We start from the raw sequence: 12,835 nt of genomic DNA on the forward strand, positions 1-12,835 counted from the left end.
CTTTGATATTAATGAGTTTTTTGGGTTCATTGAGAACATGGTTGTTGTTCAATAATAAAATTTATCCTCAAAAATACAACTTGCCTAATAATTCTGCACTCCCTGTATATATATACCTATATATAATCATTCAGATATATAGGTATAGATATATATTTTACCAAAAATAACATCAGATATACAGAAATATGTATTTAAGATTAAATAGAACATGCTATTCTATGTGAAGAACATTGAAATGTGAAATATTCATATTTCATACCTGATTAGCACACTTGAGATCAGGTTTGTGTGTGAGTATCAGTGTTAGTTTTTTTCACCACTTTTTTAGCTCTATTAAAGTCTATGGTGAATACGGTAATGCAGTTGTGATATTTAAAGTTCGGCTTTTTGTGAGCGTCGGGTTAGCACAGTAAAAAATGTTTTACTTTCAACTTGTAATACGCAAGCCTAAGTCTAGCAAAGTTAACACAAAAGTGGGAACATGAACTACCACTCTACTCGTAATCTAGCCCCAAGACTTGAACACAGTGATTGGAATGGTTACTGAAATAATAATCACAAGTACAAGTAATTTTCATGTCAAACACAAAGACTAATTTAGATAAACTACATACTTTCTTCTTAAAGAGAAATATAATAGCACTCCATGATAGTCCACTTGAAATGTTTTGAAATATTCTAAGAAGCTTCTATGTAATCAAAAGCAATTTGTTTGCTTCTTCTTCATAAGGCGAGTCACAGGTCTTGATGTAGCCATAACAGTGTGTTTATGATTTCTGTCTACTTGACAGATATAAGAGGTGATATTTATAATGTAAAGTTATTTGCTGTTAAAAAAAATAGGCTTTTTAAATTATTTCAGTGATGTTGTTTACTAATGGTGCTGTAAAGCAGATTGAAATACTCCTAATGTGTTTAAAAAAAAAAAAAAAAAAAGATAAATAAATGCCTTTAAGTACTCTTTACCTCAATAAGGAACCATACTTTTTTTTAAAAATAATCTATATGGAGGATTTACATTCAAAGTTGTTTTGTGCTAAAACTTTACAACAGACTTGCATTTCTCTTAAAGCAATGATTTTTTAGGTGTCTTAACTGGCTGACTTAGGTCTGAACCATTTCCCAGCTCTTTTCAAAAGCCTCTTTGAAATTCCAACATGAAACACATAACTCTACATCATCTATTAATAACTATGACTTTGGCATGAAAGATTTTAAGTTACACATTTAAAATAAAAACAGCAAATTAAAAACATTGGATCAAAAAGAGAAAGGAGTTGGAGGAAAGCAAGAGAGGCTAGTGACCCTTAACTTGAAGTTTTCTGCAGCTTTCAGAAATTCAAATTGTTATTGAATTTAAGGGATATGGTTCATATTCATAAACTTGCAGCATTTTGCTATTTATTTTGTGGCTAATGGAAATAAAAGAGATGTAAAGAACAACAGCCAATGTGGTTTAATTTTGATGATTGATAAACAGTTAATACGCATTGTGTCAAGGTATTTTAAAATCATTATTACCATTTGCTTTATTTGTAATGCACCAACAGGTTATGTAGCTCATTTCAAGGGGTATAATAAATCGACAAGGCAGGGAAGGCAGAATGGAACAGATGGATTACACAGTGGTAAGTGGTAGTTGGAAAGGAAGGGCGGAAGTAAATTATGTGATTTAAAATACATATATATATTTATACAGGGGTGAAAAAATGTCACTATGGTTCACTAGTCAGGGGTTAAAGCTACTAACCCAGAGGGAAAAGTTAGTAGTCCACTCAATGCCAAAGATATGAAAAAGTCAAACTTCCAAGTCGTCCGCTGCAATTTCTAAGTTGTCTGGGACCAATGGATATTTCAAGCCACAATTCCCATAAACCTCTTTTCCAGCTGCGTTCTACTAATATCAAAAACTAATATAAAAATAAGCAAGCTTTAAATATTTAATTCTCAGAAATCAGCTACTAAACAATAAAATCTATTTACATTAATTGTGCAGTGTTTAGTTTTTTTTTTTTTTTGCTGTAGTTCAGCTTGTTTGTTCTTTGTTAAAAGGATATTCCAGCCAAAATTGGAAACCACATGGGTGCATTTCGATATTGAACAGAAGCAGTTTTGTAATATACATGCATTAGCAAAAATGCTTCTAATAAAAGCTATAGCTGTTTCAAAAGTGTATTTAAGTATGCAACGTGCACCAGCATTTTAAACACAACACTTGCTCAGAGAGCCTAAGGTGCTTGTACCATCTGGTAATGACTCCATTCTTTAAAATGTGGGTGCAGTGACAATATCTAGCTATGCTTCACATGCACGTGCAGAGAAAAATGTTAACACTAAAACAGTAATAACTTTTACTAGAAGCATTTGTGCTAATACATGTATATTGCAAATATGTTTCTATTTAAAGATGTAATTAATATATGTGCATTTCAATTTTGACCGGAATGTCCCTTTAAGAGACAGGAAAAGTACCATTTTTTTCAACAGCCAGCAACTCCAGATTTTTTTTTATTTAAAATTATCATCATTTCCAGTTATTGAGGGTGTCCTCAAAACTTCCAAATTTCAATTAAATGCATTTACACAATCTAAAGTAATAGGCACTTGTAAAGTAGGGGTTGACAGTAAGCGCTTCAGTTAACTTAAACTATAGAATTATTTTTATAGTAACCAGCAGTACATTTTTTTAATTATTATTATCATTTATTTGTATAGCACCACCAAATTCCATAGCACTGGATTTAAGTACATTTCTCTAACTATCCACTTTATTTTTCATAGTTGTTAAGTATATTCTAAATTTTACATTAAACAAATGCTGGCACGTCCCCAGGGGTTTCAAGCACTGTAAGCAATTGTGATCGCTTACAGCCACTTTCAGGGTATTGCAGTGATGTCTCGATATTGAGGCATCCTGCAATACCCTCTGGTAAGCAACTGATGCACTCTGTGGCCCTCTCTGCATCGGCCAGCGATGGTGCCAAGCATTGGTTGTTTTGGGAGGGATAGAAGGGAGGCAGGTGGGCAGCCCATCGATGGAGGAGTTCCGGTGAGAGGTCTGGGAGTGCGAGGGAGGGGGCAGGAGCACACGTGAGGGAAGGAGGGAGGGGGAGATAAGTGTTTGGAAAGGGATCTGGGAGGGGGTAGGGTATTGAGGGGGGGCAGCTACACTACAGAAAAAGTTGGGGTTTTAATTTTTATTATAAAAAAAGGATAATATTTAGCAAACTGGGTACTGGCAGACAGCTGCCAGTACCCAAGATGGTGGCAAATAGTTAGAGGGGGAGGGTAAGAGAGCTGTTTGGGGGGATCAGGGAGGTTGGGAGCTAAGGGGGATCCTACACTGCAGAATATATATATTTAAAAAAAGCCTTTTATTTTAGTACTGGCAGACTTTCTGCCCATACTTAAAGGGACACTGAACCCAAATTTGAGCATGAAATTTTAAGCAACTTTCTAATTTACTCCTATTATCAAATTTTCTTTATTCTCTTGGTATCTTTTTTTGAAATGCAAGAATGTAAGTTTAGATGCCTGAACCATTTTCGGTGAACAACCTGGGTTGTCCTTGCTGATTGGTGGATGAATTCATCCACCAATAAAAAAAAGTGCTATCCAGGGGTTTGAATAAAGAAAAAAGCTTAGATGCCTTTTTTTTCAAATAAAGATAGCAAGAGAATGAAGAAAAAATGATAATAGGAGTAAATTAGAAAGTTGCTTAAAATGGCATGCTCTATCTGACTCACAAAAGAAAAAAATTGTGTTCAGTGTCCCTTTAAGATAGGGGTTACAATTGTGGAGTGGGGGAGGAAAGATAGCTGTTTGAGAGGGGTCAGGGAGGGATCGTGGGGATGTGTCAGGTGTCACTAAAGCTAAATTGAATGCCTTCACTGCTGGGCATAATAAAAGTGTGGTGCGCAGCCGCATTTAGCAGCCTTCTAATTACCAAAAAGTAATGCCAAAGCCATATATATCTGCTATTTCTGAACAAAGGGGATCCCAGAGAAGCATTTATAACCATTTGTGCCATCATTTCACAAGCTGTGCAATAAATAATTTCAGTGAGAACCTAAAATTTGTGATAAAGTTAACGATTTGATTTATTTGATCGCAGTTGGTGGCAAAATTGTGGCATGAAATATACCAAAATGGGCCTAGATCAATGCTTTAATTGTCTACTAAATATATATATATATATATATATATATATATATATATACATATTAGGGGTTATTCAGGGATTCCTAACAGATACCAGTGTTACAATGTAACTATTGCTAATTTTGAAAAAAAAAAAAATTAGTTTGGCAATAGCACAGTGCTACTTTTACTTATTGCCCTATAACTTGCAAAGAACATGTAAACATTGGGTATTTCTAAACTCAGGACAACCTTTAGAAACTATTTAGCATGGGTGTTTTTTGGTGGTTGTAGATGTGTAGCAGATTTTGGGGGTCAAAGTTAGAAAAAGTTTTTTTTTTTTTAATGTTTTCCTCATATTTTATAATTTTTTAATAGTAACTTATAAGATATGAATGATGATGAAATAATGATATCTTTAGAAAGTCCATTTAATGGCGAGAAAAACAAATATAATAAGTATGGGTATGGTAAATGAGTAAGAGGAAAATGACAACTAAACACAAACACCACATACATATAAAAATAGACCTGGTCCTTAACGGTAAGAAAATTGAAAAATTGTCTGGTCACTAAGGGGTTAAAAAAGATTCCATTTAATATTATTAAATTTGTTTTGTTCTCTTGTTATACTTTGTTTAAAAGATACCTAGGTCCGCAACACTACATGACAGGAAATACTGCTGCCATCTAGTGCTCTTGCTCATGTATAACATTGTTGCAAAACTGCAGACACGTGCACACTCCAAAACTTACCTTCCTGCTTTTTTTTTTTTTAAGAAAGGATAACAAGAAAACAAAGAAAATGTGATAATAGAAGTAAAATGGAAAGTTGTCTAAAATGCCATGTTCTATCTGAATAATGAAAGAAAAAAATGTGGGTTTTATGTCCCTTTAATTAACATTTTATAAAAGTTATATCATTTGTTAAACCTGTATAATGTTATTTGGCTACTGTGAATTAAAATAAATAAATTACGGTGCAGTTTCAAATCTAGCGCAAACATTTGATATACTATAGTTTACAAAAATAAAATGTTATGTTTTGAAACAAAACGTCATCCCTCATAAATCACAGAAGCCTAATAATAAAACACACTCAGTGAAAGCTATAAATTAGTCTTCTTGGCAGAAACTCTGAACCAGTCAGGAATCAATGGAATTGCAGTTAGACATATGAAATACTTTTAGTAGAGACCCAGGCTTACAATATGTCATTCAATTCAACCCAAACTCATCTTGGAGGTAGTAAAAAAGGACAGAAATAGAGACTAAGCATTTTACAGAAATGTGTATTGAAGTGCTCATGGCGATCAATAGAGGAGAGGCACTTGAAATAGCATACAAGCGCTTTCCTTAGGGTTATCAGATAAACAGTCAGCTGAAGAACAATGCGTTGTACATTTTTCATTTTAAGAAATACTTCAATACAATGCATTGAAAGTAATATTAGAAAAGAATGTCTTTGATAGAAATGAAATTCTATTTTTTTAACAATGAAGTAAAACTATTATGATTACTCATTAGAAAATCGTTTTTTTTTTTTTTTTTTTACAGAAAAGTGTATTAAATGGATAAAAAAGTGCAAAAGAAAAGGATTAAAGTGCTAGAACATCTTATAAATGCACTAATGCTGGAGTATTGAGTCACTTAAATATGGGTGCTTTATTTCCTGATATCCACAAAAAGTCAGCAATTCAAAAAGCCACAACTGGCCTATAATAATTTAGAATCGATCAGACTTAAACTGACCTTTAGTGACTTGTGTTAACCTTATTCTGGCTTAAAGATGTAAAGCATATAATTAGTTAAAATAAACTTGAAACCATCTTTTAACTATTCAATCACAAACTTGTTACTTGTTTACATCCTTTCAAAAACTGTTAAAACCAGTTTGGAAACTAATTTTCTAGCCATTTCAATTTGATTTTAATAATAATCACCCCCAGTTCAAGTTGACCTAATAACAAATTATACCCTTTTTTTAACTGTTTACACAAATAAAGTTTGTTGTATTTATGAATGTGATGTTAAAATTTAGAAGTTGCCTACTCCAAAAAGAGCCCCTGGATATGCTAAACATTCAAAAATAACTAAAACAAACTAAAAAATAAAAGCACTTTTAAGGAACAACTCTATGGGGCCTATTTATCAAAGCGTCAACTATGTTGCATTTGCCGGCATCAATACACTCAACAAACATCGCTGCCGCGGATCTGAATATGATCTCCTTATTTATAAAAAAAAGCCGTCAAAAACACGCGCATCAAGTATGGTGCGAAGAGCATCGTACTGAAGTTAACTAACAGTCATCGATGTCGCAGCTATTCAGGTTTTTCCCCAATTTATTTATACCATTTCATTACTGTCCATGAACAAGCACATTTCTATAAAGCTAATCTTTTATTTTTCAACTGTTAATGTCCAAAGAATAGATAGATTTATAAATCAACAAACAATATCTCATAGAAAGTTATTGTTATATAGAATTCGTACATATATATTTGCACATACTTGTGTGTGTATATATATATATATATATATATATATATATATATATATATATATATATACTGTATATATATGTGTGTGTGTGTTATGTCAGATATCTTTTGCAAACATATTTACATATCCCTAAATTCCTTTTTTTGTTCTAAACAATGTTGTCATTCATATTGCTGTGTTTATTTATACCACTTTATGTATATAGTGTAAATGTATTATTATTCTGAGCAGGAATAATTGCAAATATAACATGTAATCAGGGTATCATATGAATTTATTTGCAATCAATGGATATTTTAAGAGCTGGGCCACTTTTATCTCCGTACCTGTGTAACCCCTCCTGATTGCAATCTAGTTTTAAAAACCACCCCTTCACAGGTGTTATAAAGTGGGCTGGCATATGAGGTGACATTTTTTACTGAAAAAGAAATTCAAGAGAAGGAAGAAATACACTGAAATAGCAGGTGATTTTAATTTCTGTAACATCTGAATAATGACAGTTTAATGTTAGGTGGGCTATTCCTTTGAGCATCAGGTATCGAGCATTTTGATTCGTCATTGATAGTTTAAAATCGATATTTGAATCAGATTGACTGATGCCATAAATCATGTGATTATGCATTTTTCAATCAAAAGTGGTTGAAAAATTCACTAGTGTGTGGGTTGTTTAGGAGTTTGCGTCATAATTGGTGTGAAAAGTGTTGCGTCTAAATTGGTGCGAAGTGGAGAGTGTGACTTGTATTACATGGCTTAAACATAGTGCACAATTACACATAGATTTTTCACAAAAAAATAAAAAAGGAAGTTAGCTATATTAAGTTCTGTATTTCATTTGTATCTCTATATCTATTAGTGTGACAAGTTTGGGGCAAAACCGTTCAACAAATTTGTAGAAATAATAATGTCCCCTTGCTTTGTAATGAGAGACAAATTTGTAACATAATCCATAAGTAGTAATGTATTTTTCATTTTTAACCTGTATCTACTAGTGCACCAAATCTGGAGCAATAATATTGTTTGATTTAGAAAGGGTATACAATTTTAATAGAGTTTCTAATTTACTTTTATTATGTAATATACTTCATTCTCTTGCAGCATCGAACATAAGCTTTCTGTGTTTTCAGACTCCCATTGACTTCTATGGGGGATTGAAAATTAGGTATGCTGCGTCGGAATACACACGGGCATACAAGTTAAATGTTTGATACCTTTGGAAAAAGTTCAAATAGAGTCGAATCTGAATTAAAAACATCTGTAATGACGCAAGCATCGATCTGAGTCGGATTGAGATCACGGGATCGTACTTTATTTCACAAAGTTCAACATTTAGCTATCTTGACGCTTTGATAACTATGGTGGATCAATCCCGCAACAATTACGACGCAGAATTCCAGCGTATTTTTAGTTGACGCTTTGATAAATAGGCCTCTATGTCTCACAAACAACTCATGTGAAATAGCATTTCATATTATAAAAAGATGATTATGTTTTAAATGTACAATTTTCCCTACAAGAGCTTAAAAAGACACATATTCGTTGTGGGTGCAATTAAAGTTCAGTGAAGCAAATCTCATACTATTTTCTATTCTACACAATACAAGATGTCAAAAATTGTAACACTGTGCAACACATTTAATCTGATTCGAAATTCTTTCTTTTTAATGTATTTTTCTATCTATAAAAAACAGTACGTTTGTCTCCTTTTTCACTGATACTAGAATACAGTGCTAATTGTACAGAAAATTACTTGACAAGGAAAGATTTCTTGTTTTGGAAACATTTTTTATTAATAATTAAGAAGCTTTTAGTTGGTCCCAGAAAAGGTATAGTATACACCATGACACATTTGACTACTGTAATAACTTACTAACTGGCCTCCCTTTCTCCCGCCTCTCTCCCCTTCAATCCATTCTAAAGGTATCTGCCAGGTTAATCCACCTCTCTCGACGCTCTGTTTCTGCTGCACCTCTCTGTGAGTCCCTTCACTGGCTTCCCATTCACAGCAGAATTAAATTCAAAATTCTCACCCTGACCTCCAAAGTTCTCACCAATTCTGTCCCACCCTACCTGTCCTCACTCATCAACAAATATACACCAGCCTGCCCCCTAAGTTTCAACAATGACCTGCTCCTTGCGTCCTCTACCTTCACCTCCTCCTATGCTAGACTACAGGACTTCTCTCGTGCGGCACCAACCCTCTGGAACACACTTCCTTGAGCTGTCAGAGTCTCCCCTAACATCTCCTCCTTTAAACGTTTCCTAAAGACCTTTTTGTTCAGGGAAGCTTATCACCCGACTCATTAACAAATGAAATTCACTTACCTAACAGTTGCCCTCATCTATCTCCTCACTAATATCATTCTCACCTTTGCAGTCCCCACCTCCTGTTGCCCATCCTCCTACCCATCTAGATTGTAAGTTCCCACGGGAATAGGGCCCTCAAATCCCCCTGTATTTCTCTGTAAAATGTTGTCTTTTATTGTATTGTTTCTCCGTTGTACTTTTATCTTTGTACTGATGGGCAGCGCTGCGGAATCTGTTGGCGCTTTATAAATAAAGAATAATAATAATAATAGCTATTAAAAATGACTCATATGGCTTCTAATAGAATATATGGAAGTATATTCATTAAAGGGACATTAAACACTTTGAGATGGTAATATAAAATGGTAAATTGTATATATATAAAACAACTCTGCAATATACTTTCATTATTTATTTTGTCCTCTTTGCCTGTAATTCCATTCTGAAATTGTGAGCTTTTCAGTTCCTGTTAGAAATGGAAGTGCAGAACACTGTTAAATCCAGCACAACCATTAGCTGCACACTCTAGTGACCTATGTATAACTGTTTCTAATTGGCTACAGTAGAGAAGGTAACACAAGTTACAACATGGCAGCTCCCAGTGTTTTATAGACACTAAAACTTTACACTTATTTTGTCACTTTTTAAACAACTAATGAAACTTTAAAAAATACATTTACATGTTAGTCATGGACTAATCTTTTCTTTGAAAGCATCATTCTATCTAGCATGTATTTAGTGTTTAATGTCCCTTTAATAGTGTTCCTAAGCTGTACAGGTTTTCCAGTGTCTCCAATTCCTATGATATACTATGGAGCCTGCTCATAAAATTATTTAGGGTTAGATTACAAGTAGAGCGCAAAATATTGCTTTCACAAGGGAGATATTTGAGCTCCACTTAGTAATACCAGCTCACGCAAATAAGCGCTGGTATTGCAAGTTATGTGCAATGTGAAGGCAACTTCACATTCGCATTGCACAAAAGCATTGCGCTCACTAAAGCAGGATTCCATAGGCTCCAATGGGAGCCTCATTCTTATGCCGTCAGACACGCCATGAGAACCAAGCACAGTGATGGGCAACAAATCTAAATATATATATGCAATTGGGGCACATTTAGAAAATCAGATCTCTGGTTAAAGGTATAGAAAAGAAGTTACCTAAAAACCACATGTCATTAATCTATCATCATTCTACTACAAGCCTGTGATTTCAAACTTGCTTTTCGGATTGTTTATCCATATAAAAAACTTACTGTTGCAGAGTCCACTCCGCCCTCCTGAAAAGTTGTAGTTTGGCCAGCTACAAATCAAATCAGAAATCACTTCCTCTTTAGCCATATTTTGCCTAAGAATTCCTTATGAATACGGGGTGTTATTGATAATAATTATGCAGTTTAGATGGGCAGGGCATTCCATATCTGACTGACATCTATGTGTCATATTGGGCAGTTCCTCTGCAATCTGATTGACAGCCCTGTCATTTAGTTTATTCTGTATGCATTCTCAATCAGAAGATCCATGGTATATTGAAATACAAAACGTGCATTCATAATTTTCGTTTTTGCCCAATACAGTTGACTTCTTTTATTTGTTTGACAGTGTAAGCAATTTTTTTTATATAGCATGCTGTACATGTTTATTCTTTTGGCTGTTTATTTATTATTTTAGTTTCATATTCCTGATATGTATTCCTTATATAAGATAAATAATTACTTATATTAAATATTAATCATTTTTGTTTTGTGGGTACTTTTCTGCATTCATTTGACACTCAAGTGAATTTCAATATGTAAAATGAAATTTCTTCTGATCGGTTAATATAGATTAAGAAAATGTCAAGATCAAATCTCTTTAGAATCACTGCTTGCAGTATGCACGCTATTAAGGCAGGAAAATGATGCTTCGTATACTTGAGCAGTGATAGTCAACGCCCCTTAGTACCCTTCTTCCAGCCTGCTCATTCACAATAACACCCCGCCTGGAACTATATGAGCGTTACTGTGATGTAGCTGAGGTGTACGGGTAATAATGCGCATGTGCCAGTGGCCATATTGGATTCTTCTTATATCTGCGCACAATCGCTATTATTGGCAGATTAGCAATGGAATTTAGAGGGCTTGGGCTAGCTTATAAACTTTAAAGTTATATTGCATAAAAACATTAAATATTTGTTAAACACAGTATATTGCAATGTACTTTAGAAGGCAATGTTCTGTACGATGCAAATGAGAAAATTGCAGGTTTTCTATCCCTTTAATTTTCAGAGTGCTAAATGCCATCGCAAGCTCATGGTAGCAATAGCCAGCCACTTGTAATGAATTTGCCCATTTACAGGCATGAGATAAATTAGAGCTCCACTTGTAATCTAGCCCTCAGTGTTTAATGCCCCTTTAAGATGATACTTCTCTAATCTGCATGAGTCCACCAGAATGTATAAGAGATTTCCATGGGTGGATAAACATCTTAAAAAAAGTGTGTCAAAATCTATTTTAGAGCACACTGTGTACAGGTTGATGATTGTCCTTAATTGATAAATATAAAAACAATATAATAATTTAATCTAGACATCACCAACTAAAATCTAAATCTAAATGCTTAGGAGCCAGCCCATTTTAGGTTTAGCACCCTGTATAGTACTTGCTTATTGGTGGCTACATTTAGCAAACCAATAAGGAAGCATAACCACGGTTCTCACCCAAAAATGGTCTGGCTCTTCAGCTTTACATGTCTGCTTTTAAATAAAGATAGCAAGAGAAAGAAGAAAAATGTATAATATGAGTAAATTAGAATGTTGTTTAAAATTGCATGCTCTATCTGAATCATTAAAGAAAAAATGTGGGTTTAGTGTCCATTTAAGGAAACATGGTACTCAAAAAATGTTCTCTTTACCATCTAAACTAGAATGTTTCAAACTGTATTGCAGTGCTTTGTTTTTTGTTAAATAGATGCTCCTGTGCTAAATAAAATTGTCTTTTCAGTCATGAGCATTAGTCACATATACTCTAGCATGTACTTCCTGTTAGTTCTACATTATATTTAAACTGCTTCAAGTACAAATATGCATTAATATATATGCATCTATTGAAATATATAGATCAGTGTTTCTCAACAGCCGGGCCGTGGCCCACTACCGGGCCGCGACTGCCCTGCCGGTGGGCCGCGACCCGACATTGCCTCCAGACACTCACTCTGACAGGCCGCCTTTACACATCTCCTAAATTTTGGACGGGCCTGTCAGAGTGCCACTGCGCATGTCAGTTTGCGCACTGTGAGCATGTAGCGGCGGGCGGGCGCACTGTGACCGGGTAGAAGCGGCGGGTGGCGTGCAGAGCGTGAAGCATTGGCTCACAGGTAAGTAAGCCCACTAACACCAATGACATAATTACGGCCACTGACACCAATGTATATATTTAGGGCGATCACTGGACACCAATGTGTAAACTGTGTATATATATATATATATATATATATATATATATATATATATATATATAGATAGATCCCACTGACACCAATGAATTATCATAAAATATTAACCCACTGTAAACTATATATATATATATATATATATATATATCCCACTGACACCAATGAAGTATCATATAATTAACCCACTGTAATATATATATATATATATATATATATATATATATATATATATATATATATATATATATATTATAATTATATGATAATTTAGTGGTGTGGGATCCATATATAATATATATAAATGGTTTATAGTGGGTTAATTTTATAATTCATTGGTGTCAGTGGGATATTAATATGGATCCCACTGACACCAATTAATTATTACATAATTAAACCACTGTAAAAGAGGGAGGAGAGAGAGAGCGAAAGTGAGAGAGAGAGAGAGAGAGAGC

The sequence above is a fragment of the Bombina bombina genome, chromosome 5, assembly GCF_027579735.1.
Source record: "Bombina bombina isolate aBomBom1 chromosome 5, aBomBom1.pri, whole genome shotgun sequence".
Taxonomy (NCBI): domain Eukaryota; kingdom Metazoa; phylum Chordata; class Amphibia; order Anura; family Bombinatoridae; genus Bombina; species Bombina bombina.